Source organism: Corvus kubaryi, unplaced genomic scaffold, assembly GCF_017639235.1.
Source record: "Corvus kubaryi isolate FWS band 111438036 unplaced genomic scaffold, C.kubaryi_AGA036_p1.0 37383, whole genome shotgun sequence".
Classification (NCBI taxonomy): domain Eukaryota; kingdom Metazoa; phylum Chordata; class Aves; order Passeriformes; family Corvidae; genus Corvus; species Corvus kubaryi.
In genome coordinates, this window is record NW_024581125.1 from 610496 (window position 1) to 637373 (window position 26878).

The 26878-nt window shown below is 53.2% G+C and overlaps 1 protein-coding gene and 1 long non-coding RNA gene across 2 annotated transcripts in view; one reads left to right on the forward strand and one right to left on the reverse strand.

The window, feature by feature from the left end:
- The first annotated feature begins 90 nt into the window (after positions 1 to 90).
- LOC121668026 lies at positions 91 to 15300 on the forward strand. Its single transcript, XR_006017226.1, has 3 exons — positions 91 to 462; positions 1374 to 1569; positions 8894 to 15300. It is a non-coding gene; the product is annotated as an uncharacterized LOC121668026 (long non-coding RNA).
- TWIST2 (twist family bHLH transcription factor 2) overlaps positions 14800 to 26878 on the reverse strand; it is a 28355-nt gene continuing 16276 nt past the window's right edge. The window contains exon 2 of the mRNA XM_042035404.1: positions 14800 to 15600. The gene's annotated coding sequence lies outside the window, so the exon portion shown is untranslated. The remainder of the gene's footprint in view (positions 15601 to 26878) is intronic.

Genomic DNA, 26878 nt, shown 5'->3' on the forward strand with positions numbered 1-26878 from the left:
CGTTTGCTTGAGTAACCAGCCTGAGGCTGCCAGGCCAGGCTCAGTCCCAGCTGGGTGTTGGCTGCCCCGTGCTCTGCAGAACTCGTGACACATCAAGGAAAAGCCTTTTCAACGAGCAGAGCTAAATAGAAGACTGAAAAAAAAAAAAAAAGAAAAAAAAATCAAGTGACTGGCAGAGAATGCAGCTGGCTCCTTCCTCCTCCCCAGGTTTGTTTGTTTTCCGTAGTCACCGAGGTCATCCTGGAAAAGCCACGGGGTGCTTCTCCATCCCCAGCCTGCGCTTCCTCCTCTCCCTCCCCGGAGTCCTGCGTGAAGGAAGAAGGATGAGCTACGAAGGATGAAGGATGAAGGACGAAGGATGAAGGATGAAGGACGAAGGATGAAGGATGAAGGATGGGCTGTTTCTCCGGAGAGGAGGAGGAGGAGAGAAGTGCTTTTCCCTCGGGAGCCCTGCAGTTCCTGGTGAGTGTTGACAGGACCCATGCTGGCAGCAGGCAAGCAGGCAGGGGCTGTGCCAATGGATGATATCACGGGGCTGACGGACTCCAGAGCTGCTCGGACAGATCCGGGAGAGATAAAAGGGGGAACTGTCTGCCCAGGACAGAGCCCAGCCCATCACCTTCGGGAGATAAACGGAGCCGTTTTCATTTGGGAGGGGGAAGGAGATAATAAATGAAATGCTGCAGTGACCTCAGGGGGATCCCAGAATTGTTTGGGTGGGAAGGGACCTTAAATCTCCTCCCATTACACCCCCTCCCTGCCATGGGCAGGGACACCTTCCACTATCCCAGGCTGCTCTGAGCCCCACCCAGCCTTAAACGGATGCATGGATGGATGGACACAAGCGAAATGTTGACCTGTTTCCTAGTGGAGAAAAGAAGATGCCCCAGGGGGAACTCCCCGCATTTCCCATTGCCACAAAAATACCAAATTAATGGGATAACTCTCCCTGCCCACCACCTTTCTGCAAAGGGAACGGTTAAATTTGCTTTATATGTTAATGTTATAGCTCTTTAATAATGGCCTCGTCATGGGCTGGGGACTCAGGGCAGTAAAATGTAAAATGTGGGTTTTCCCAATGGCAAAGCCAGAAATATCCCTGGTGTCCCAGGCCTGGCACTGAATTCCCTGTACACAATGTCCATCTCCGCCATCCCCAGCATCTCCTGATGACTGGAGCTCGGGCTGGCTCGGACACACTGAGACACACACAAAATTGTTTGGAGAGGAGAAATAAAAACACCTCAAGGGCTTCCAGACTGCAGGAAGAAAGAGTGCTCAGCCTTTTCTCCGTGTTTCCTCCACATGGGATTGGCTCCAATCAGCACAAGCCCTGGAACCCTTTTACTGTTTTATTTCTCCGATGCCAACAGGACAAGGAGCCCAAGCTCTGCCTCGGGGAATACACTGGGCAAAACCTCGCTCGGTGAACCCCACGGTCAGAGGAGTTCTTGGGTGGCCCCGTGGCTTTCTGTCCCCTCTGATGAGGGACCTGGGACCCTGAAGAAGCCAAGGCTGACCACAGTGAACTCTGTGGTGCCTGTGCCATTGGACAGCACCAGGGAAAAGGTGAGCTAAGGGACTGGAAAAGGGGGAGATGGCCTCTCACAGCTCCTGAGTAACCCTTTCCCTGTTGGGGGAAAGACCCATTCTCTCCTGGGGTTGTGGTGCTTTCCTCTTGCCTGGAGGATCATTTCCTCCCATCCAGGGGATGCTCCATGTCCATGGCCTCCTGGAAAACAGGAGTTTTGAGGGGCAGCTTGATGCTTATCTCCAGGAGATGCCTGGGCCTGCAGCTCGTGGGGTGTTGCCAGCTCCCTTCCCTGGAAGGGCGCCGAGGCACGGGAGTCAGACACAGCTTGGATCGGGATGCCTTCAGCCCCAGTGACCACACACAGCTGGATTGGGCTGCCTTTAACCCCTTCCCTGGCTGTGCTGTCCCACCTTCGCATCTCGGAGCCGTTCCTGCAGCTCTCCAGACTTGCCTAGGTGCATTTTCCCTCCGCAAAGGGGAGGGGAATAAAGGAATGAATGAAAGAACGAACGAACGAACCCCAAGGGGTTCTGTTCCCCACCCAGCATCCCAAAGCTCTCTCTGGACAGCAATTTTCACCTCCCACCTGGCTCCTCCATGCTGAAGGTTGCTCCAGCATCCTGCTGGTGCCGTGGGGTTATGGGGAAAACCTTCTCGTGTGGATGCTGTGAACTTTGGGTGTGCTGGACACCCAGAGCTGCAGAACCTCCCAAGCCCCCGATGTTGTGCTTCCCTGGAGGACACAACCATCTCCTCAACTCGTTACCTTCCACTCCCCTCTAGTGGTTATGGAGCCAGGGAGGCAGAGAGGAGCACGGTGGTGCAGGGAAGTGGCTTTTTGATCATCACTGATGCCATCTGAAGGGCTCAGATGGGTTCCTGCTTAGGGCCAGAGAGGCGTGCACCTGTGTGACACACCCCAGGCTGAGCCAGGGTGGTGGAGATGGGGGTCTCACCCTGCACCTTCCTTTCTTTAAAAAAAAGAGAAATAAATTAAAGACCAAAAAAATTAGTTCCTCTCCCTAAAAAGAGAAACTAAAAAAAAAAGTAACTTACAAGTGGCCACAGGGCATTAATCCTGCTGTCCCCATCTCCCCCACCTCTGTCTCCAGCCCGTGAGATTCCGGGGTGTCGGTCCCGTTCGCGGGCTGAGCCGGCCCAAACACGTGGCCAAGAGCCTGGAGAAGAAAGATGTTGTGAATCTGATGCTCTGGCCTCAGTTGCTGGTGCTGTCAGCTACCAGAGAGTAGCTGACAGCACCAGCTAGAGAGTTAAAAATGAGCAGATGAGAAGGGAGCTGAGATGGGATGATAAAGATCAGGCGAGGACCCCCCTCACTTTCTCCGCTGCCATCCCAAGGGGTTTTCTCGGAGCTGGCGCTGATCCTTGCTGAGCAAATATCTCTGGGTGTGCATCTCCTCCTGGCTGAGCACTCCCCAAGCACAGGGGAGGCAGCAGGGCACCTGGGGCTCGGCTCTGCCTTGGTTTGTCCCTCTGTGATCCAGCAGACCGGCCTGTGAGGCACCCCGGAGCTGGGGGGCTCCAGCCAAGAGCCAGACCGTGGTGCCAGCCCTCCAGCTGGTTCAGGTGGGTGCTGACAGGGCGGTGGTGGAGGGACACAGAGTGATTCCACAGTTCCTGCCCTCCTGTTTCTCCGCCTGGCAGCAGGTTTTTGGTGTATTCCCAAGGGCATCTCTGCTGGGATGGCAGATCCCTGCCTGCAGGGATGGGAAAACAGCTGGCCTGCCTGCACAAGGAGGTGCTGGGACAAACCCAGCCCTGGAGATGGAACCCCCGTCTCTCTCCACGCCCCCCACCCCCTCTCGGGATGGCTCCTCTGCCAGCCCTCCTTGGGACCATCCCCTCCAAGGCACCTTCAGTGCCACCACGCCGGCCCCGACCTTTCTCCCAGCACGGGTCCGGGGACCTTCGTGTTTGCTTGCGAACTGAAATTCCTCTTCTTTCTTTTCCCTTTTCCCCCTTTGGAAGTCGGGAAGTTTCCAGCATGAGTCACTGCCCGCCTCTCCTCCGTAATTAGCGCGCTGGGAGTTGCGAGGATGACTTGGGGGTAGTCTCCTCGAATTAATCAAAGTGTGTCTTCCACACTGCAGTGCAGTAAAACCATCATCCGGCCAAATCCCTCCTGACTGGCACAGCCCTATCCCAGTCCTTTCTCCCTCTGCTCTTTCCTCCTCTTTTTTTTTTTTTGTTCTTGGTCTCTTTTATCCTTCCCCTCTTCGCGGCGTTTCCCACAAGTGCTCATAACCTCTCTTCCCCTTGAATTTGGCAGAGCCCTTCTCAGGGAGGTTTGTTTGTTTTGTGCTTGCAGCCCTTTTCCTGGTGTCCATCAATGTGTCGCTGCGGTCGGATGTTGGGAAGTTTGGGCTTTGTTTGTTTGGTTCACAGGCTTTTGACATGTTAAATAGCAGGATGGCTTCGCCTCTTGACAATAGGAACAAACCCCGAGTGACCCTACTGCTGCTTTCAGCTCCCCATTAAAACCTCCCCAGTTTTAATTGTTTTCAGGATTAAACGAACTTTTTAAGGATCAAAAAAAAAAAAAAGTGATTTTGAGCATTTTCCCCCTCTCTGTTGGTCACCTTGCCCTGTGAGAGCCGTGTGGGTGGAAGAGCTCTGGTTGCTTTGTCAGTGTGAGCTCTGTGCATGGAATCCCAAATGGTTTGGGTTGGAAGGGACCTTAAAGCTCAACCCACGTGGCAGGGACACCTTTCACTAATCCAGGTTGCTCCAAGCCCTGTCCAGCCTGGCCTTGGACACTTCCAAGGATGGGGCAGGAGAGAGGGAATGAGACAGATCTGATGGGGGAGGTTCACCAAATTAATTTGTTTGACCCTTGCCTTGCTGAGCTAAAACCTTTAGGTTTAATTCCCATGAAATCCAGCACCGCCTTTCCTCTGGAATTTGCATTTGAGGGCAGTGCTTGTCCGGGGAGAGGGAGCCGGAGCTGCGGCCACCACGGAGTGGTTCTGGTGCTGCCTGTCCCCTGTGACAGCAAATAACCAGGAGCACAATCTGGCAAACCCGGGGGGAATGTGCCATGGGAATTTCGGCTTAGAGGGATGGGACAGAGGATAAAGCCCGGACTAGAGCCCGGGAGGCTGGGATGGGGGAAGCTGCTAGAGCAGAACACAGGTTTTCCTCCACACTGAGAGCCGTGCTGCTGAGATAAAAGGCACGCTGCAGAAAAGGCTGGATTTGGGGATTTAGCAGTGCAGGCAGGAATGCTGAAAGCTCCGAGGGGGCTGGTTGCCATCCGGTATTTTTCCTTGTCATCGTGGAATGTTTCTTTCCTGGAACTGGAGCACAGATTCCCGTGTCCTTTGATACCCGTGGTATCTTGAATTCCTCCTGGGTGACTGGCAAGTCCTTAAAGACAAACTTGGGAGCCGGAATTTTGCATTGCCTCTTCATTTATCCAGCTCTGTTTTCAGTTCTCGGGGTATATTTAGATATACAGGCCTTAACTTTTCCAGCAGCAAAGCTCCAAATACTTGAAATAACGATTTGGGGTGAAAAATGAAACGATGGAAATTTCTGGCAAACCAAAATTGGAAAAAAAAAAAAAAAAAGAAAGAAAAGGAAAGAAAGAAGACACATTCTTTGGAAAGAGGTGTTTGCGTCAGCTTGAAGTTAGAGATTTTACTTGAGCCGTGGTTTATACTGTAAAATTTTTTTTAAATCAGAGTTTTCATTTATAAGCAGTTGAAATATGCCTTCCTCATTTTTTTCCCTGATTTTGCTGTTGTTAATCACTCCATGAAATTTCTGCAATTCGCTGTGATTTTAGAAACATGCTTTTAAAAAAAGCATCACCCACCTCTACTTCCTCAGGCTTTCCCACATCTTCCCAAAGCTGCAGGCAGCATTCCCCCAACAATGAGCGGCTCCCTGCAATCCAGGAGCTGCACATCTGCCAGCCAAATTTCACCTGTAGCTGAGCAAAGCCGAGGACAGAATCGGAGAGTTGATGAAGAGGAAGATGATTTTTGGCACCAGTTTGGGCAAACAGCAGGCCTGTAAGATGTGCTCAGACACGAGTGTGCGCCTAAGTCCTACTTGGCACGTGCTGGGAGCGCTTTCCTGAGCTGAGGCCTCGAATTTTAACCTCCTAAAAAGCCTTGGCAAGCCATGAAATGTGCTTAAAGACCAGAAATGAAAACACGTCGTTGCTGGCAATAACCTTTCGGTTCTGAGGGATGCTCGTTTTATAGGTCGAAGACATATGGGAAAAATTCATACGTTTCCCAAAGAACAATGGGAACCACTTAATCTGAAACAGCACCGTGGGGCTGTGTCGCTCGTGGGGTTTGGATGCAGATGCTGCCAAACCTGGCTGGGACAGGGCGCCGGCTCGCTGAGAGCGGCTGTGCCCTGCTGGATCACCAAAGGAGATCCAGGGGGATCCCACCGGCACCTGCAGGTGCTCCAATCCCGTGACTGCCAGCACAGAGCCGCTGAGGGCTCGTGATCGAGCCCTGTGACCGCCTGGTGCATCCCTTGTGCCACTTCCAGAGCTGCTCCAGAGCCATCCTGGCAGAGCCAGCGGGACTTTGAGGGGGAAGTCACTCTGCAAGGGCTCTGCAAAGGCCTTGGCAGTGGGAATTCGGGGGGAGCCAAAACCGTGGCGGGGGTGGGGAGGCCTGCAGTGCGTGTGGGAGGCACAAGGGTCGGAGAGAGGGAGGCTGGGCAGTGCCTGGACAGGGCCCTCAAGGAATTCCTGCCCTTCCCGTGGGAGCCAAGCTTATCCCCCCCCGTCCACGTGTCCGAAGGAGTTGGGGCAGGTTGCTCTCCATCGCAGCCGAGGGGGTTTGGGAAGGAGCCCATGAGAGTCCGCCCTGCAGGATAATGGGAACATCCCAGCCAGCAGGGCTTGGCTTGGGATTTTGACTGCCCAAAGGAAACCCCGGGCTCCTGATCCGTTATCCCCCCTGCTTGTCATGTGGCTCCTGTTCAGCTCCAGGCGGTAAAAGGCAGTGGAAAAATGACACGAAGGAACTTGACTGCACTGTGTCAGCTGGTCCCTGAGTGGCAGGGCCCTGTGGACCCTTTATTTTTATCCCGGGCTGGGTTTGCTCCTCAGTTTTGCAAGAGAGTTGGAGGCTGGGGACTCTGTGACTTCCAGGACAGGATGCAAGCCCAGAGTGGAGAACCCACCCTCTGCCAGCAGCCAAAATCCACAGCCTGATTCTCCTCCAGGTTCAAGACTGTGTTTGTGTTGGTCGAGCAGACAGTGCTGGAGATCCTGGAGGGGATGACACATGCACGGGTTGTGTTCCAGCCCCGTTTCCAGCAGGAAAGCAGAGCAAGGTACAGTGGTTTCAGCTTCTGAGCCTTTGGCAGGGATCTAAATCTCAACCACTGCTGCTTTCCTTAGGGAAAACTCCCTCTGGGGATCTGCTGTGGCACCAGGAGATGCTGTAGGGTACGAGTGGTGCAGGTGGTGCGTCCTTGTGCTGTTCTATTTCTTCACCTGCTGGAGGAAGCAGCACTTAAGCCCACCGGTTTCTCTAGGAGGGAACCGGGTTCAGACCCTGACTTGGACAATGCCGGATTTGTCCTTTTCCCAGCATTCTGCCTCCCACCTCTCCTCCTCCTCCTCCTCCTCCTCCTCTTCATTGCAGCTGTATCCACACGATGGCACCAGCCCCCAGGCACTGTCCTTCATGCTGAGCTGGGATGGGGAGGTGGGGATGACCCCGTGTGGGGGGAAATTTTCCTTGACAGCAATCCAAGAGGGCTGGAAAAGCAGAGCCAAAGCAACCCTGGCCAGGCTGATGCAGGAAGATCACCAAATGGTTTGGGTTTGGGTTGGAAGGGACCTTAAAGCCCATCTCATTCCAGCCCCTGCCACAGGCAGGGACACCTTCCACTATCCCATGTTGCTCCAAGCCCCGTCCAACCTGGCCTTGGACATGAACCTCACAGCTCAGGAATCACCCACTGGCAGGATTTGAGCAGCCAAATCTCTTAACCCGCTCTGAGGTGATCTAAATCACCAAATTCTTTCCCCATGCCAGCTGAGCTCTGAGACTTCCCTGGAAAGAGGAGAGGAGGGCAGAGCCCTGAGAACCACTGCTGGAAAAGTTCTGGAAGAGATTTCAGGATCAATGAAACAGTATCAGGGCTGAACTTTTTGGTAGTCTCGGGGATGTCCACAGAAACAGAGGGCTCCAGGACAAGGAGAAACACAGATGATGCTTTGCATTTTGTCTCGCACATTTTGGGTTGCTCTTCCCTAGGACATGAATGAGTGCAGGCAGCCAGCCTGGAAGCCAGCTGCATCTCCTGCTTTTTTCCCCTTGTTTTCTCTCCAAAGCAAAGCAACCACATGTGTTTCAGACAGTGGGGTTTGGTTTGGCACTTCCCAGCCTCTGGCACGTCAAACAGGGCCCTGATCCTGTGGGAACACAGGTGGCAGAGCCATTAAAACCAGAGGCAGTGGGACCAAGAGACAACTGTGGGGTTTCCCATCTCTGCCACCTTTATTTTTCCAGCAGTCCTGACTGGCACTTGGTAAGTTGAGGCATGGGGCAGGATCCTGGCCAAAGCTTCCCAAAAGCCTTGGGACTCGGGGTAAGAAGGAGCTGGTTTTGGGGAATGAAATACCCCTCTTGTTAAAGAGAATGTAAAGCCGGGGGGAAGTCATCCAGGTGGTACTAAATGAAAATTTATGGGCCAAGCCCTTTGAGGAGGGAGGTGGAGGAGGCGGAGGTTTTGTTTAGAAGCGAAATCATCGGCTCTGAGCCTGACCTTTGGCTCCCCCGACCCCAGCACCAGTGAAGGGGAAAGGGTCTGGCTGTGTAAACATGTCACAGCACGAGGTTCAGGGGGCTGAGGTCTGCTTACAGAGCTGTGCCAGGGCCGGCTGCTCCCAGCCCGTGCTGGGGCTGGACGTGCCCATCCTGCCGCTGACAGGGCTGGGGTGTGTCCTGCAGGCACCTCTCACATCCGAGCTGCTGCCTTGGTGCTCCGCTCGTCCCAGAAGGTTGCGGAGTGCGTGGAGTGAGGGCTCTGCAGATCTGATGGACATTTTCAGGAATGTTGAGGAGTTTGCCCAGAGCAGCTGTGGCTGCCTCATGCCTGGCAGTGCCCAAGGCCAGGCTGGGCACTGGGGCTTGGAGCAGCCTGGGATAGTGGAAGGTGTCTCTGCCCGTGGCAGGGGTGGGATGAGATGAGCTTTAAAGTCCCTTCCTGCCTGAACTGTGCCGTGATTGTAAGAATTTCTAGCAGGAAAGAGCAGCTTTTAATAACATTAAATACCTTCTCCCCAGCACGGTGCTCCTGCAGTGTGTGCAACCAAAATGTTGCCCTCATTGATTTAATTCTGTTTTAATGCAGCGCTAACAAACAGGGCCTTAGCAAGGCACTGCTGAAGTCCCGGCGCAGAGCAGCAGAGTCCAGCAGGAATGAAACGACCACCTGACACACGGATACGTGGAAAATGACTCGGAGCCTGTAGGAGCCGCCCGTCTCCAGCCTGAGGTCCGCATGGGTGGTCTGGAAGAGGCAGGTCCTTGCCTCCCTTCCTGTCTGTGCTTCATGCTAATCCCCTTCTTCCCCTGCACCTCTCTCTTCCTTCACACTCCTGCTTCTTCTGCTTCTTTATTTTTTTTTTGTGGTGTGACTCCAGGAGGGACAAACCTCACCTCACCCCAGCCCTTATGTGAGAAGGTTTGGGGCTCGAGATTTGATGGGTATTTATTTTTCTGCTCGCTTTTACCTGGCCCAGGTTGCCCCAGCAGCTCTGTCTCCTCAGGCCAGGATGCTCTGTGGTGGCAACTGGTGAATGAAGCACAAGACCAAACCCTGGCAGGAGGGGCCCATGGGCCACCAGGCATCCCCAGAGATGATGAGGGCACACAGGAAGCTTGGACGTCTCTGATGGTGATGATGATGACGATGCCTGCAGGGACAGTGGCCCAGGCAGTAACTCATGGGAACACGCTCATGCTCCAGCCAGCCCCTCTGACTTCCTGTATCCCAGGGAAAAAAAAAAAAAAGGAGAAATAGAAATCAGTTGACAGAATCCCACATCGGGGGCTTGGGACCACCTTGGATGGATCTAAAGGGCAGCCAAGGTTGGCCTGTGTGCCGCTCACCCTGGGTGTGGTGGGTGCATCTCTGGCCCCATGCGGGGGCTCTGCCAGCTTTGGGACATGATGTGGTGTCCCAGGACAGTCCCTGTGGCTGCCCCTGGATCCCTGGCAGCGTCCAAGGCCAGGCTGGACACTGGGGCTCGGAGCAGCCTGGGATAGTGGAAGGTGCCCATGGCAGGGGTGGCACTGGATGAGCTCTAAGGCCACTTCCAGCCCAAACCATTCCATGCTTTTATGGCAAGAAGAACTGTGGCCACGGAGGTCCCTGCCCAGCATTTTGGGTCCATCACCCCCCCAGGACTGCCCTGCCTGACTCGTGGATGGACATTCCCCACCTGCCGTGAGCCGCTGTCCCGCGCGGCACCGGGGCTGTGCCAGCTGGTCCCTGGCCCAGTTCCTGCTGCGTTCCCACCCCATCACTGATTTGGGAAAGCAAGCCACGGGCGGGCAGGGCCCCTCCTGAACGAGGGTTTCTGCAATGAGGGATGTTAGGAAATCCCATTACGGATCTCCCGGCCATGTGTGAAGCAGGGATGGTTTTTTTCCAGCGAAGTGCCCAGACAACTCCAAAGACGTGATGAACTGCGAATGACCCACGGAGCCCATTGTCTCTAGGAGCTGGTGAAAAAGCCACAGCGACCAGGCAGGGGTGTCACACCCGGCTGCAAAACAATGATGCTTGAAGTGGTGGCGTGAAGCCGGGAATGGGGACAGTCCCCTTCCGGAGCGCGGAGCCGGGAGAGCACGCCGGTGACAATGAGGGACACCCAGAGTGAGCCACGCACGTCCCCAGCCTCAAACCACCTTTGCATGGGAGCAAATCCACTGGTGAGCCGCAGCCCTCAACTGGAAGCACATGCTCCGGCTGTATCCATCGTCCAGGCTGGAGCAGGGATGAGGGAGGCGAACCCTTTTGTAAGTGTTGGCCGGGAGAAATGTGGCTTATCTTCGAGAAATGAATCATGTTTCAGCAAATGCTTCCTGCAGAAATATTTTTCTCACAGCCTTTGTTCGGGGTTTTGGCAGATCTGGAGTTGCTGGCGTTAGCAAAAGCCGTCCCTCCCGCCCACTGTTCCTGGGGCTGGAGTAGGAAGTCAGGAATCAAGGCAGAGGGGACGTGGAAGGCTAAATCCATCAGCGCTCCTGCTCCGCGCTGCAGCAGGATGTGGAGCTTAGAGGAGAATTTCAGAGGAGAGCCCTGGATAAAGTCCAGGAGAGCTGAGTGCTTGGCTGCTCTTGCAGAGGTACCTGTGCTGGGCAGTCAGCTTGGAATTCTGACACCGGGACAAATCCCTGGCAGGTGCTGCAGCCCGGTGGAAGCCAGCCCTTAGCTCCTCCTTCCTCTCCTGGAAACCAGCATTTTAGGAGGGGGAAAGGGCAATATCTCCCGTTCCCATGTGTGGTTGGGCCCAGAACATGGAAAGAAAATGAAAGAAAAATCTGTGCTATGACACGCGAATCAATGCCGAGCTCCTCGTCTGCCTCTCCAAAGGCTTTGACAGGGATCCTGTCTGCCTTCCCACCAGTCACAAACATTGCTCTGGGTCTCAGCTCAGGAGGGCAGGGAGGAAAAATGTGCATCTTGGTTCTGGAGAACTTCAAGGATTTTTCTTCCCAGTGGCAGGGAATTTTTCCTGGGAAGGCAATTTCGTTCCTGGGCCTGGTAGGCTCCCTGATCATTTTAAAGCAGACCCCTGGGGGGAATAAGGCCTTTAAAAGCTCCATTTGCTCCCAGTCATTTTACACAGTAACCCAACCTGAAGTGAAGGATCTTTATTTAAATATGAATTAAGCCCCAGCCTTCTCCTTTACTGCGTTATTTTCCTTTGAGGTTTACTTTGATATTATTTCAAAGTCTTGAAGCTAACAAAACGCTGGCCCATATTTAAAGTGACAGGAGAGTTCTGGAAAAAGATTTAGGAGGCAACTGAAGTCTTTCAGTGCAGGGCTCCGAAACAGGACAGGAAATCATAAAAGGGCTGAGTGCACTTTACCATGCTCCAAACAAATTCTGAGACTACAAAGGCGAGGGGAATGGCGTCAAAACCACAAAAAGCATCAAGGTGCAGCTGGAAAACCTGGAATTATTCTGTTAAAACATGGGCAAAATGCTGGCAGTGATGGAATCACTGAACCATGGAACGGTTCGGGTTGGAAGGGTGGTTGAAGATCATCTCATCCCACCCCCTGCCACGGGCAGGGACACCTTCCACTATCCCAGGCTGCTCCAAACCCTGTGCAACCTGGCCCTGGACACTGCCAGGGATTCCAGCCACAGCTTCCCTGGGCACCCAGTGCCAGGGCCTCAGTCTGCGGTGTTTGCTTCTTCTTGGGGCTTAGCTGAGCAGCTTATGCCCAGCTTTGGTGCTCCAAGGCTTAAAGATGAGACATAAATTCGTGATACTTTGATGTAAAGCAGAGAGAACACGTCTGAGTGATAGAGGATGGGCTGTGTCTCCTGCTGGGACTGGCCTCTCCTTTTGCTTTCCATCGCTTCCCAGCCACCCACCTGCTGCTGGAGCAGCTGCTGGGAGAGGTTTTGTCTGTTTTCTATCCTTCAGGCTGGAGAAGCCCTCTAAGGTCAGAGTCCAACCATTCCCCCAGCACTGCCAAGGCCACCACCAACCCCTGTTCCCAGGCACCACACCCAAGAGGGTTTTACATCCACATCACTTCTGCTTTCAGTTTTTGTCTTTCTGCCTCACCCTGATTCAGGTGCCATTGCCACTGTGCTTCACAAGAGCAGCAAACAGAGGATTTATCCTCGTCCTGCCCATGCAGCTGCACATGGGTCGTCCCCTGGCTCGCAGGCTCCCTCCTCTCCCAGGTTTGTGTGGGATGCAGCTTCCCCTAGCCAAGATCTCCGTGCTGAGGTGACACCGACCTCTCTTTGCTGTCACCCTGCGAGGGGAGGCTGAGTTTGCCATCCCAGAAACGGTGCCTGGGTGGTCCCAGCCAAACCAGAGCTTCCAAGTTTACCAGGATCCCTGGGGAAAATGGTCAGCGCTGCCCCCTTTCCCGATCCCTCCTCGCTGTCAGCACACCTTGGCTGTGTGAAAACGGGGTGGCCTTGGGGGAAGCCAGGAGAACAGAGATCCCGAGGGGTGGGACTTGGGGGTTGGATTTGTTTGGGGTTTTTTTGTCATGATTATTATTTTTTCATGTGGACTTTGGCTGAAAATGCAAAAGCCTTTTTATCCCCCCTTTTGAAAATGGAGGGATTGGAGGTGCTAAGCTGAGCTGTGACTGAGTAAAAAATTATTTTAAAAAAACCCCCCAAATCAGTGCATTTTACATCCTCACCTCAGTGCTTGGCCTCTTTCCAGCAGATATTTCACTTTGTGGTTTGCTGGAATAGTTTGTGCTGAGGTTTTTATTTTTTTTGTAGCCTTTCAGGCGCACAGAGACCAAGCAATCCAGGACCAATATTTAGCCAGGCTCCCACGTGTGTGTGTGCGCTGCCACGGAGGAGAAATCCCATTGTTGGGACCCATCTGATCCTGCTGCTTTTAGGGATTTCTTGCTTTCATCCTCTTCTGCACAAGCCACCCTGTCCCTGCCCTTGGTGACATCCCTTAATCTCTCACAGGGCGTTGTGGTATCAGAGGTGGGATTGGGAAGGACAAATCCAATCCCCTTGGGAATGACGGGTGATAAATGCCATGGGAAAAGACTCCCATGTATGGAAAAGAAAACACAGAAATATATTCATGGGCTGCCCATGAGGACACAGCCGCAGTTTTTGGGGGTTTTTTGGGTTTCCTGACTGCCCAGCTCACGCCAGACGAACTCCAAGCACACAAAAAGCCTTCCCAGCAGCTGATGGAATTGTCTGCCTGCCTGTTCATGGAGCCAGAGGTGTTTGCTGTTAAACATCTGTCACCTGGAGAGTTCACAGCTCCCAAACTTTTTGGAGCATTTTAAGGCCTCGGTTCTCCCCTCAGGAGCTGAATCCACCCATCCGAACCCCACGGCACGGCTCTTTCCTGACCATTTGAACACTTACTACTTTTTCTGTCTAAAAATAAATGTTGTATCCTAATTCCAGGCTCCAAATTGACCTTTCCAAGGCCATCTACCCACAGGAGCCTCGGCTGACCCCCCAGAATTCATGGAAGAGGTTCCAAAGGTGCTTGTGGGCAGTGATTTTTGTTAGGAGTGGCAGGGGGAGGTCAAATGCTTTGATCTACCATGATAGACCCTTAAATCCCTGACACTGGAGGATGGAGGGAGCAGCCCTGACCCTCTGCAGCAGTGGGGAAGGCACAGGGCACAGATCCTGGGGAAAATCCAACTGTGTCCTCCTGCTCCTGGGCACCTCATGGCACAGCAGAGCAGCACCACCAGCTCTCTGACAAGCCCTCAAAAGAAAGCTGGGTTTGGATTGCAGTGGAAAAACATCACTGCTTGTGGTGAAAGCACAACCTGGAGCACCCGTCATGCATTTCGTGGATGAAATGGCAGCAACTGATGCAGAAGCAGGCATTCCTGGGAGCGGGGGAAGCCATTCCATGTGCCGCATCGCCTGGCACCTGCTAAATGCACCTTCTCAAGGTGGCTGTGGCTCTGCTGGCACCCAGAGCCCGCACTGAGATGTCATTTTCTTTCAAGCAAGAGCTTCTGATGGATGTGATGGGTTTTCCTCCACGCAGCCAGGCTTGTTTTGACATAAACACTCGACATCGGGGCTCGGAAACCTAGCAGGGAATTCATGCATCAGATGCACACATGGAGGGTCGGGATTTGGCGTCTTAAAATGTTTTCCCCCCAAGCTGCTTTGGATGGAATGACATGATTTATTTTTTAATGGCCCTGGACACGACAGCAGGGAGCTTTTTCCCTACAAATTTTTTGGGTTTTTTTTTTTTCTTCCTGTAGTGGATGGGGAGAAAAGGTCATTTGGGATAATTTAGCCCCATGTTTCCAGATCCCGGTCTAGTGGAAGGTGTTGGGTTTTAAGGTCCATTCCAAGCCAAATCGTCCTGCAGGACGTCAGCCCGGACAAGTGAGGCTCACACCCATCACCCACTCCCTGGGAAAGAAATTTTTAGCCAAAATTCTGAGTGTCAAAACATTGTGGGGTGCAAGGAAGAGTCTCAGCCTCTGCTGGGGGCCATGGAGTCGAGAACATAAATCTCAAAGCCCCGGTAGCTGCATGACATCTTTATTTTTATTGGCAAGAGAAGCAGTATACACAGCGACATTGCAGTCTCTTAGCTCGTTAAAAATATCTCAATAAATAAAACAAATAAGCAACATATACACTGGAACAGAAAATGAAAACAAAAAAAAAATTAAAAAAAAAAAGGGGGGGGGAAGGGGATGAGCGGTAGCAAATCATGGAGCAATAAGGGAGAGGTGGCAGAGTGTGGAGGGCAGTCTGTAACCCAGGCTGTACTTGAAACAAATCATGCAGGGAGCTGGGGGCATGGTGGGCTTTTCTCCTCCTTGTCCTGTTTTTTTCTGAGAGCCTTGGTCCAGTTTTGCCATGACTGTACAAGAAATCAGGTTTGGAACTTAAAAAAAAAAAAAAAAAAAAGAGAAGAATACAGCTAAGGGGAAGTAAAACTCGAACCCAAAGATGCCTCATAAATGTGTTTCCTGAATTAAGGTTTTTTCCTCAGAAATAAAAATAAAAACCAAAAAAATCAGCGATAAAAACACCAAACGCACAGACAGACAGACACAAAATCCCAACAACAATGAACAACCAGGAATGTTGCTTCTCCTTCTCTCTTTGGTCAGTCGTTCTGGGGAGAGATGCTGCGAAGTCTCAGCCCCTTCTCTTCGGTGCCGTTTTGCTGCTCAGTCTAAAATGCTCCGCAAGAGTTCAGAGCGAGGGAGGTCAAGAGGGGTCTTTTGGAGCAGTTTTCTTGAGGTTTTTAAGGTTTCAGAAGCTACAAACTTGGATAAATCCCAATTCCACTTCAGTTGCAGACACTGGACAGTCTGGAGAGAAGGGGGGGAAAAAAAAAGAGAAGAAAAATAAATACACCGAATCCAGGACATCTTTGTGAGACAGGTTGTGTGGGAAGGGCTTTTTCCCTACAAATCCAGGCTGTGGTCTGAAACCATGTGTTGGATCCTGCCCCTGGTTCCAGCAGTGTGGACTTAATCCAGGCACAGGGCAAGATCCAGTCTGCCAGGAGCAAGTGGAAGCACAATTCCTTAGACTTTTGGACAGATAGCCTAAATTCAGAGTCTGGCAGGGACAGGACACCTCCCACTATCCCAGGTCGCTCCAACGTGTCCCCGAACACCTCCAGGAACAGGGAACATTTTGTGGGACAAACTCCGTGACCCCGCAGTGCCCACAGGATCCCCCATCCTGCTCGGGGCAGGGCGAGATGCTGCTCCTGCCTTCAGCAAAGCCACCTCAGCTCAGATATCAAAAAGCAGATATAATTATTTCCTCCCACCGAGGAAAGCTTCCATTTAGCTGATTTCCTTTCCTTTCCCTCTCCAAGTTATTAATTATCTAATTACAACCACATTCTGCAGGCGAGCTCAGGGACTTGTCAGGCTGCCCAGGACCACTTAGGAAAGCTCCACCTCTCCCAGTGGTTTGGGGATGCCCACGTCTGACAGATGACAGGCTGGTCCTTTCCCTGTCCAGGGAGGGCTCCAGGAAAGAAAAATGAAGTCCAGGGAGGAGGAAGATACCACGGAGCAATTTTCTGTTTTTTTTTTAATTATTATTTTTTCCAGAGAGCAGGAGAAGGGGGTGGAGGATGGTCACAAGGTTTCGCTGTGCCCTGCTCTTCTCTGAATGTGGCTGACAGGAAAACAAGGTAAAACCAGATAAAAAGCTGGTCTAGTTCCAGGGATTTTTAAAATCCCACCCAAGAGTGGAGAGCTCAGCACAAAGCTGCTCCCAGGGCAGAGCTGACGTCTTCAACCCCGGCTGAGACCCCCTGCTCTGGCTGCTGCTGCCCTGAGGCACCTCATTCCCGCTGGCTCTTTCTGGTTTCCAGCACCAGCTGGAGAACTGGGAATTTCACAGCAGCTCGGTGCTAACGGGGTGATTTTCTTCCCTGTGGATCGTAGATGTTCCAGAGCTCTGGAATGGCTCTGCCACAGCCCATCCTGTGCTCCCGAGGGATTGGAACTAGACTGGCTTTGAGGCGCCTTCCAGCCCAAACCGTGCTGTGATTCTGTGAAATCAGACTTTGATAACAGACTCTGAATCTGGCTTGTGACCCTCATGTCAGCAACCTGGCCCCTGCTTGCTGCAGTATGAGTCTTGCAGGGGGAAGGAAGGGCTGAGGAAGAGGGAAAATGCCCCCCAAAACCTCAGCAGGCTGCTCTTTTCTCCTCTCCTACCTGGTGTGTGGAGGCTGCCCTTGGCATCCAGTGCCACCCCAGCCGTGGCCAGGGACACCTTCCACTAGACCAGCTTGCTCAGAGCTCCATCCAAGCTGGCCTTGAGCACTTCCAGGGATGGCAACTGCTTTCTCCTGGGATTTCCAAGCTTTTCTCAGGCATTTCCAAGCTTTTCTCAGGCATTTCCAAGCGTTTCTCTTACCCTGACACAGAGCACAGCTGTGATGCGCTGCCCCAGTGCAGACCCAGCGCAGCTTCCTCTGGCTGAGGCCTTGCTGATCCGCTTTTCCCTGCTTTAGGAGCATTTCCCAGCCCATCATGGAAATCACAGGAGCAGAGAGCTGCTGGCCTGATGGAAGGTGGCAGCAAGAGTACGGCCCAGCTTGCAGGAAATTTCGCAACAGGTCCCCCAGGCCTTTGCTTATATAGGATTGGGGCGGGTTTGGTTACAAAAGGATTGAAATCATTTCCATGGCATGGCCAAGAGTGCAAATGCAATGGGAAATGCAGGAAAACCGTTGGGAGTTTGTTTGGTTTTGCTGGGTTTTGCTGTTTTTTTTTTTAAAGGCAGCTTTTCCAACTTCTTTTAAAGCTGAGGATGTAGAAAAAAGGCTCTGCCTCCAGGGCCCAGCCTCTCTCTCCCTCCATGTGGGCTTCTGCCAGCCTGAGTCCCTGCCAGGAAGGTGCTGCCCCACCTTCCTGCCCTGTGTTTGGCACTGGGAAAGGGGTGAGAGGGGTGAGAAGGGTGAGGGGTGCAGCTCACACCAGCTGCCCCCGATTTTGCCCATCACCAGGAATTTTATGGGTTGTTTTCTCCCCACTTTCCCTTCAGCCTGGGGAAGTAAAAAGCAGCGTGGGTCCAAGCTGAGAGCCCAGCACTGCTCAGTGCTGCCTTTGGGTTCCGACCAAGCATCCTTTGCTGGAAGGAGCTGGAATTGCAACAACCGTTGAGATCACTGCTCCTCATCCACGCTGTTAATTAAGGATTTAATGCTCAGGTGCTGCACCATAGCTGGGAAGATGTCCCAGGCACATTTCAGGGTGCTTCTGCTTGGAGGTAAGGCCTGAATGAGATGGGACAGAGCAAACACGGCAAGGTGAGGAAGATGTGGCATTCATAGAATCGCAGCGCGGTTTGGGTTGGGAGGGAACCTCAAAGCTCATCCTGTTCCACCCCTGCCACGGGCAGGGACACCTCTCACTAGACCAGGTTGCTCCAAGCCCCACCCTTAAATGCTTCCAGGGATGGGGCAGCCACAGCTTCTTTGGGTAACCTGTGCCAGGACCTCCCCACCCTCAGAGTGAGGAATTTCTTCCTCCCTTAATCTCCTCTTTTTAGTGTAAAAAATTACTCTGGAATAGCCCCACCAGTGGCTTCAAGAAACGCTGGGTTACAGCAGAAAAGGCGACGCTCCTGCTTTAGAAAATCACTAAAATCCCATTCCTGAGCTCAGGGACCATCATTCCCAGCTGTTTTGGGAATAATCCCTCTAAAAAGCCCTATGGCACAGATCAATCAGAGCATCCATGGTCAGGTCTGGACACTTTGCCTCCCAGCATCCCATCTGCTCGAAAACCTCCCGAAATTTAGACCTCTTGAGCTGAAAATTTTCCACACCCGACGGTGATTCCTCTTTCTCGCCGCTGTTTTTGTTTTCTGGGCAAGAAAAATGGCCCAGCTGTTTCAGGCTACAGGGGGAGTGGAAAACAGCCATGCTCCAAAAATGCTTCCCCATGCCTGGGAGGTGTTGCAGGCTGGAAAAGCTGGAAGGCAACACGCAAACTGCCCGGCTTGCAGAGCTCCATCCCACCTGGAGCTGGGGGACACGGGGCTCGTTTGGCCCCAGCTCCGAGCCTCCCCACATCGCCTTCCCAGCCGTGCCTGGGGCTGAGTGCTCCTGCGAGACCAAAGGCAGGGAGCACACGGAGATATTTTGGAGATATTTTGGCTCGGGTTCATCTCTGTTGCCGGGCTGGAGGCACGGTGGTGGCTGGCAGGAGCTGGACTCGGAATCACGGACTCACGGAATCATGGAGTCACAGGATGGTCTGAGACCGTAAGGATCATCCAGTTTCAACCCCCCCGGCAAAAACCAAGCTACAACACACGGAGAGCTTCAGCTGGGTGGGAATTCAGGTGGGGTGACGGGAACATCACACGGGGCTCTGCTGTGGCTGAGCATGGGGAAAGCTCTCTCCCCATGTGTTTCGTCCCTGTTTTTGCACGGTTTAATACATTCTCTGGTATTTTTAGAGCAAAGCTGATGGAAGAAGGGCAGCACCGGCCAATGGATTGCCTACACAAAGCTACACTCACTGCAGGATCACTGCTGAAGGGATCTTCCCAAATTATTTCAGGGAGTTGTCAACTGTCCCTGGATGTAAAAGTGATGGTAGCCACTTCACAGAGTGGTTTGGACTGGAAGGGAGCTTAAAGCTCATCTCATTCCATGGGCAGGGACGCCTTCCACCAGACCAGGTTGCTCAGAGCCTCATCCAACCTGGCCTTGTTTAAATTCAAATTGTTCAAAATTAATTTAAATTTATTTTCATCTAAGCATCATTTAAATTTAAGCCTGTTTAATTTAAGGGATTTTTTCACCTCACAGGTGAACAAGGACCACGCAGAGCCCTTGGAAAGGTTGATTCCCATCCCTCTGGATCTCCGTGCCCCAGATTCTGCATGGAAAAACCCCATTTTAACATCTTAGAATTATAAGTCATTATTTTATAATCATTTATAAAAATTTAAATTTAAGCTGGTTGAATTTAAATATAAACCTGTTTCAACTTAAGCCCGTCCTTGTTTAAATATAAAACCTTTCCAGGATTTGGATGGTGCAAAAAAAAATGCGCCTTAAACCAGCAGAATTCCCTTGTGTTTTGGGTTTAGCCTTTCCCACCAGGAAAGGCTAAACCCAGCAGAAATCCCTTGATTTTGGGGGTGTTTCTCACCAGGAAAGGCTACAAAAGATGGGGTTGGGGATAAATTTCCAGCCTCGTGGTTGTTTTCCGCTGTCTGGGGGGTGCCGGTCCCCGTGGCCCTGGCACAGACCCCTCCACAGGCCAGGAAAGGAGGGAGCCCCGGAAAAGGCAGCAGGGCCAGGCTGCGGGGCTTCAGAGGGGAGGAAGCAGCGGAGAAAGGAATTCAGATAATTGTGTCCGTGCGAGGGGGCGGAGAGAGGGCCAAAATCAGATCTAATGCTGCGGGTATGGACAGACTGAAACCAGATCCCCTGGCTCGGGCTGCTCTGCCTTTGCTGCTCTGAACCCTTATCACCCATCTGCTCTTGAAGTCTCCCAGATGAAGGGAAAGCCACAGTTATGTGCATCTCACAGCTGGGAAAATGTTTCAAAACACATCCCCGGCAGAGAGGTTCATTCCTGAGCCGCGGGGCCCCCCTCGGACCCTTCCTCAGCCAGGGAGAAGCCTCTCCTCTCTCTGATTCACCTTTTCAGAGCTTGGGGCATTTATCTGCCCGTGGCTGGCTGGAGGTGAAACATCCTCCTTGTGCTCTGCAGCCCCCAGTTTGTTATCAGGAGCAGTTTGATGGGGGTGTGGCACGAGGAAATGGAGATTGAAGCCTTTTCTCCTCCCCCTGAGGCTGTTTCTCCCTTTCCAGACCCTCTTGCGCATCACCGAGGAATGCCCATGGTTTGCTAACACCTCGCTGTCTGGGGAAAGCTGAGGATCCTAAAGGGATGATGCCACAAGAAGAAGCCCTGGTCTCTCCTGCCTGGGTCTGCTCCCAGCCATTGGAGCAGGATGGAGCACGGCCACGAGGCTGGGACTGGCTAAAAAGCTCCTCACCCATGGTTGAAAGAAATTTGGGGCAGTTGTGAGTGCTGCTCTCGCATATTGCCAGAAATTACTCCATAGTTTTGCTTAAAATATTTTTTCTCCCCTCACGCTGCTGCAGGAAAGGTTATTGGTCTCCACAGAATCCCAGAATGGTCTGGGATGGAAGGGAGCTTAAAGCCCACCTTGTTCCCCCCCTGCCATGGGCAGGGACACCTTCCACAATCCCAGGTTGCTCCAAGCCCCGTCCAGCCTGGCCTTGAATGGAATGAACCCCTCAAGAAGAAGAGAGGGATGCTCACCAAGGAGAGGAATTCAGTGGCTGCTACCTGTGGGCTCAACAACTGCCCGTGGAAAAAGCTGTCCTTTGGGGCCCGAAACACCTCGAAAAAGCCAATTCTTCAGCATTTCAGGTTGTAGCCCAGCTGAAATCAATCTCCTGGGGCTGTGCTCACCACAGGGAGGAGAAGGGAATGCTGAACAACGAAGCATTTTGCTGCTGGGATGCTCAAAGTTGCTATGTTATGTCCTTCCTCCCTGCAGCAACCTCTGGGCATTCAGGAATGTGTTGCCCCAAGGTGCCGTGTCCCTCCCTGGCCAGAAAATTAAAACAAATATAAAAACAGCTTTAAACCAACAACAACAACAACGAAAAGGAGCTTTAAACAGGAAGAACCCCCCTTGCCAAAGGCCTGCACTCCTCCACAGGCTGAGTGGGGCTGGTGGCAGCTGGAGGAGGAGGAGGAGGAGGAGGAGGCAGGTTTGTGGGAGCCCCTCGTTAAAACCTTGGCAGCCCATCACTGGAATGGCAGCTCGGAGCTGCCGAGGGGCAGAAGCTGCTAATGAGCAGCCGGAGCAGGGAAAAGCAGAGCTGCCCCGGCGTTTGGGAGAACCATCGGAGCTGCCTCGTGGGTGGCTCAGAGGAACAAGCACTGAGGGACACCAGAGGCATCTCCCAAGGCAGGGAAGGGTGTGTGGGCAGGGATGGGGGACAAAGAGGGGCAGGAGATGGCCCCCACCAGCCCTCCCTAGCAGAACTCACCAGGGCTTGCTGCGGCTTGGATCTACTGCCCCGAGTCCCTCACTCACAAGCCACAGGAGAAAGGTGTGGAACCAAGCGGGGAAAAGGCAGGGAAGGAGGTGGTGTTCTCCCGGTGCAGCTCTAGGGAAATACCCAGGGCTGGGGAGGAGAACCTGCCCAGACACCGACGTGTCCCGAAGGAGCAGCTCCGAGGCTCACGCCAAGGCTGAGAGCAGCCACATCCCACCTTCCTCTGCTGCCCGAGTCCCACATCCTGCGGCCTTCTCGGGTCCGGATGGGCTCCAGCTGCCCGAGCACCGGCAATCCTGGGCAGACACTGCCTCAAATGCCCACCCAAAACGGGGCCAAAGCGGTGGGAATGGGCGGAAATCAGGGAAGGAGGGTGGAGTTGCCAGAGGCGGCCCGTCCGCTTTTGCTGAGACACATCCCACCCTGCACAGACACAACTCGCAGGCTAAGGGGGAATTTAATTTAGGACCAAGCTCCCTAGGACATGATCTCTGGACCCAGGGATAAACACAACTGAGATACCAACGGGGCTGTGAGAACACCCTTCTGCCTCCACCCCGTTTTAGGAGAGCAGATATTATTGGCCAAAGGGAAACCTTTCCTCCTCCCCCTCGGCCTTCCTGCCAAAATAATACAGATCCTAGGAAAAACACCTTCTCTAAAAATAAACATATACATCTGTGGCTTTCTTCTTTTTCCAAGGGAACTCTCTGGGTCTGGCCCGCTCAGCCAGCATCTCCTCTGCTCTCACAGTTTTCCTGCGTGCAGCTGCAGTTCCCAAACCTCAGGAGCGGCAGCATCCCTGTGGGATGCTCTGGGATTTTCCTACCCCATGGACGAGACTTTTCCTACCCGTTTCCCCACTTTACCTGCCCTTGCATAGATTAAATATTTTGGGAGTGAGTCTGGCTCTGTCTGTGGCTGAGCACAAGGAGGAACAGCCTCAGTTTTTTTCATCAGTGCAGCACAAAGGCTCTGTAGTAACATCTACTCCTAGGAGTAAATCAGGGAAAGGATGATAAACATCCACTGTGACTGACTCAGCTGCGTGGATTGATGCCAGTGGAATTAATAACAACAAACCCCCCCTGTTTTAAAAGCATCTAGGGTTTAAACTCCTTCTTTTAAATAAAACAGTAACAGGAAAACAAGCAAAAAAAAAAAAATTTGGGGCCACCCACTGAAAGGCAGAGACATGAAATCCACGGAATCCTGGGGACTTCTGGGAACAATCCACGGGACAGGTACGATTGCCCCGGGAACTCGGGGTGCTTTTTCATGGCCCTGACAAAGAGCAGCTGAGACACCTGTGGGCCAGATGTGCACAGCTGTACGTGTGCTGCTGCCCATCAATCCTCGGGTTTCGTCCCGCTCCAGACGCCGGCCCTCACAAACACAGCTCGGAAGGCCGGACTGGAGCAGGGGAACGGCGAGCCCAGGCATTTCCCTCTTCCCAGCCGTGCTGCCGAGTCTCCTCCGCACGCAGAGCCCAGCCCTCGGACCCCGCCTGGCCTGCACGATGCAAACGTGGGGCAGAGACCCTCAAGGGAAATCTGGGGAGAGACACTGGCATCCTATAGCCAGGAGTTTTTAATGCCCCTGCATGAGGGACCTGGCGGGGTAGGTGCCACCCACACTGCGTTTCAGACCCAAGAACCCATCAACACCCACCCTGGAACTGGTTTGTCCTGGTGTTTATTGCCACATGGCACAGTTTTGCCACCTCTCCACGGGCACACGTGTAAAGGATTTTAGTTTTTCCTGCAAAAAGTATGGCACTCATGCCCACAACTCTGGGAAGAGAAACCTCGCCTGTCCTGAGTTAGCCTTGGAGGTGATTGCTGAAAAAAGAGCTGAAAAAAGACCCTTTTCCTTGGCATCTGGAGCAGGAATGAAGCTGTGTTTGCTCCTCAAAACTGCCAAAGAGATGCTGGGGCAGCTTCCCTGAAGAGTGGATGGATTTAATCCTGGTTTTACTCTTACGGATCCTTACAGAGCACCACAAAAAGCCCTTGGTGGGAAGGAGACAAGGAAGATTCCCCATCTCCTTGCCCGCTGTGCTCAGTGCCCAGGTTTTGGCCTCCCATCCCAGGTGCCACTCCCAGACGTTTGCAGGAGAAAGGTTGCTACTCTGGCATCTTCCCCGCCGCTACAAGGCACATGCCGAAGGTCCCTGAATTCCTCAATCCCAGCTCCCTGGCCCTATCCTCAATGTTTCCCTCATGGCAGGTGCTGTTCCTTGTTCCTTGATAACCACCCAGGCTCTGAGCAACGGAGGTGATTCAGTCCCAGGACTTTGGGAAGGGATTGTACCCGGCCAGGTCTGCATCTGGGATTAATCAGCACGGCTTCCTTGAAGTCAAGGGGCCAAATTCTCACTCGGAATAAAGCGGCTTAACCCTGCTGCAGTCAATAAAGCCTCTCTGATCTTTTTTTTATGTCAAGAATCGCTCAGCTCTTTAAAATACCTGGGGTTACAGGGCGCTGCCCTCTTGAAGGGGGAGCTATATTTTTATATGACAAACAATCCTGCCGGGGGAAGGAGTCCTTGGCACGGCATGAGGCGCTCTGGATTTTGTGGGGCTGGGGTGAGTCATTGGGATTGGCATTTTGGGCACCCTGGGAATGGTGACAGTGACTTGGAATTTGAATGGGTGTCATAAGCTCGGCATTCCTTATCTCCTACTGCCCCGGGGCTCTTTCTGTCCCTTTTCCTTGGCCTGGCAGCTGCATCAGCAGGGCACAAGCCTGGCAAAAGCCACCCTTGGTCCTGCATCTCTCCTCGGTCCCACCGTTTCTCCCAGCCCTTAAATGCAAGCACCACGCAGTGCACTCGTTTTCCTAAACTTTACAGCTGCTGCCTTCCATGCAGATGGCGTTGCCCATGCTTGGAATCACAGAATATCCCGTTAAACCAGGTTTAAAACCCTTAGACCAGGCTTCCTAAACCAAGCCCTCTAGATTGCAGCCCGCTTAAGTACCGTTCGAGGTACGGAGCCCGTTCCCTGCCCTGCTGTTGACAATCCCCTCTACCCCTCTCTTTCCTCTTCCTCCTCCTCTCCTTGCCAGCTTCTTCCCACGGCTGCCTCTGCTTCCCGGGGGTGCCCAGCTCCTTGGGGTGTCCTGTGCAGGGCCAGCAGTTGGACTCGATGATCCCCGTGGGTCCCTTCCAGCTCTGGAGATGTCCTGGACGCAGCATTGCGTGAGGGCCAGGTAAGGCTGCTGCTGTGGCCTGAAGGGGTTTGGGGGTGTGCAGAGGACTGACTTTTGTTGTTGTTTTGTCGGAATATGCTGCACTTCAGCGTGGTTTTGTCTGGCTCTGCCTGAACGAGGGGTCGGATGTTGTTTGCCAGCTCCGGTTGGGCACCCGGGGCTGTGGTGGCTCCTGAGGGGACAGGGCTTTCTGCAGGCAACGGCAGAGTGGCTGTGAGTCTCCCTCGGGGCTGCTCGGGGGGGATATTTTATCTCTAATTCTGCGGGTTTGGATGCTGCCATCCTCCTTCAGCAGCGTGGGCAGCGCATCCCCCCGCGCCCTGTCCGGGCTCTGAGCACCCATGAATCATTTTTCCAAGGCTCTCAGGAGCAGCATCACTCCTCGCACTGGGCGTGGGGCTGGTCCCTGCTTTATGGGCTTCCCTGAAACTGCTCGGCGGGCCGGGCCGGGCAGGCAAACCACGGGAAGGGGACGGGGAGCCAGATCTTACTCACAGCCTCTTTAGCAACGCGCTTCCAGCCCGGATAGCGCCGGGAGCTTCCCAACCCCCTGCTCTGCTCCCAGAGCCTCCAGTCCCACAAAAGAACACCCCGAGGGATTTAATTCTCGGTGCCACGACTGACTAATCATTTCTAAAATCTTGCTTTATTCTGCTCGCTCTCTGCGCCGCTGCTTCGTGTTTCTTTCCTATCAATAAATTATCCGCTTCAGAGCTCTCGGGTCGCCTTTTCACCGCACTTCTGGGTTTTATGGCTTCGCGAGAGGTAAAGCGAAGTTATCGCTCCCTTGCTGCTGTTTCTCAAAGGGGAACAAACAGTCTCGTTCAAATTTTTGGGGGAAGGAGCGGGCAGAGATGGAACCTCTCTGCTCGAGGAGCAAACAAGTCGGCTTGTCTGTGTCTGGTGGAGGATTTAATCACATGTTTAATATTGAAATGCGTGCTGTTCGCCCCGATGGCTGGGGTGGGGTGTAGCACATGCCCTGCTGACTCAGAGCAGCCCGGCTCCCAGCAACATGATTTGTGTGCAGCACGCACTCCGCAGCCTAGGAAAAAAAGCCCTGGAAAATCGGTTTCCACGGTCTCTCCTAGCCGGTCGTGCTGCAAAAGGCAGATGTGCGTTTCGCTGTCTGCAGTTGTCAGGTTTTTGGGGTTTGGGTGATTAAGTGAACGGGTTAAGTGGACGCTTTCAGGCGGACGAGTGCGGCTGACTCAGCTCGGCAGCAGCTGGCTGGTCTTGTTTAGGTTTGCCAGCTGCAAAAGCTGGACTTGTTTGAACCTCGGAGAGTGACCCCTGCGAGGTTCCCGCTGGGATAATAACCTGTGTCACCGCGGCTCTGATGCAATCCCCGCTCTGGGGGGGAGCAGGACGAGCTCCCCGCAGCATCTGCTCCGAACAAAGGCCCCGTGCTCCGGCTCTGGCAGTGCCGCTCCCCTCTGGGTTTCACGAGCGGTCTGGGATGGGCAGGGACACCTTCTGCTAGACCAGGTTGTTCCAAGGGCCCCATCCAAGCTGGCCTTGGATGTTCCCAGGGGTGATGGGAGCCTCTGGTTGATGCTGAACAGCTTTTCTGCTCTGTACAACCGAGTTTTACCCACGATTTGTGTTTGCAGTACAAGATGTTTCTTTAAGTTTCGTATTCTCCAGGTGAAATCTGCATGTGATGCTTGTGAAGCGGGAGGGAGGCTGGGTGCTACCTTCGGTGATTGAAATGAGGGTTCAGAGGCTTATGAGGGAATCAGATTGAATGCAGGGAGAGAAGAGGGAAGCTTGGATCTGCCTCTGTCTGGAGAAATGTGCTCGTGCTTCTGCACACAACACACAGATCATCTGTGAGCCCG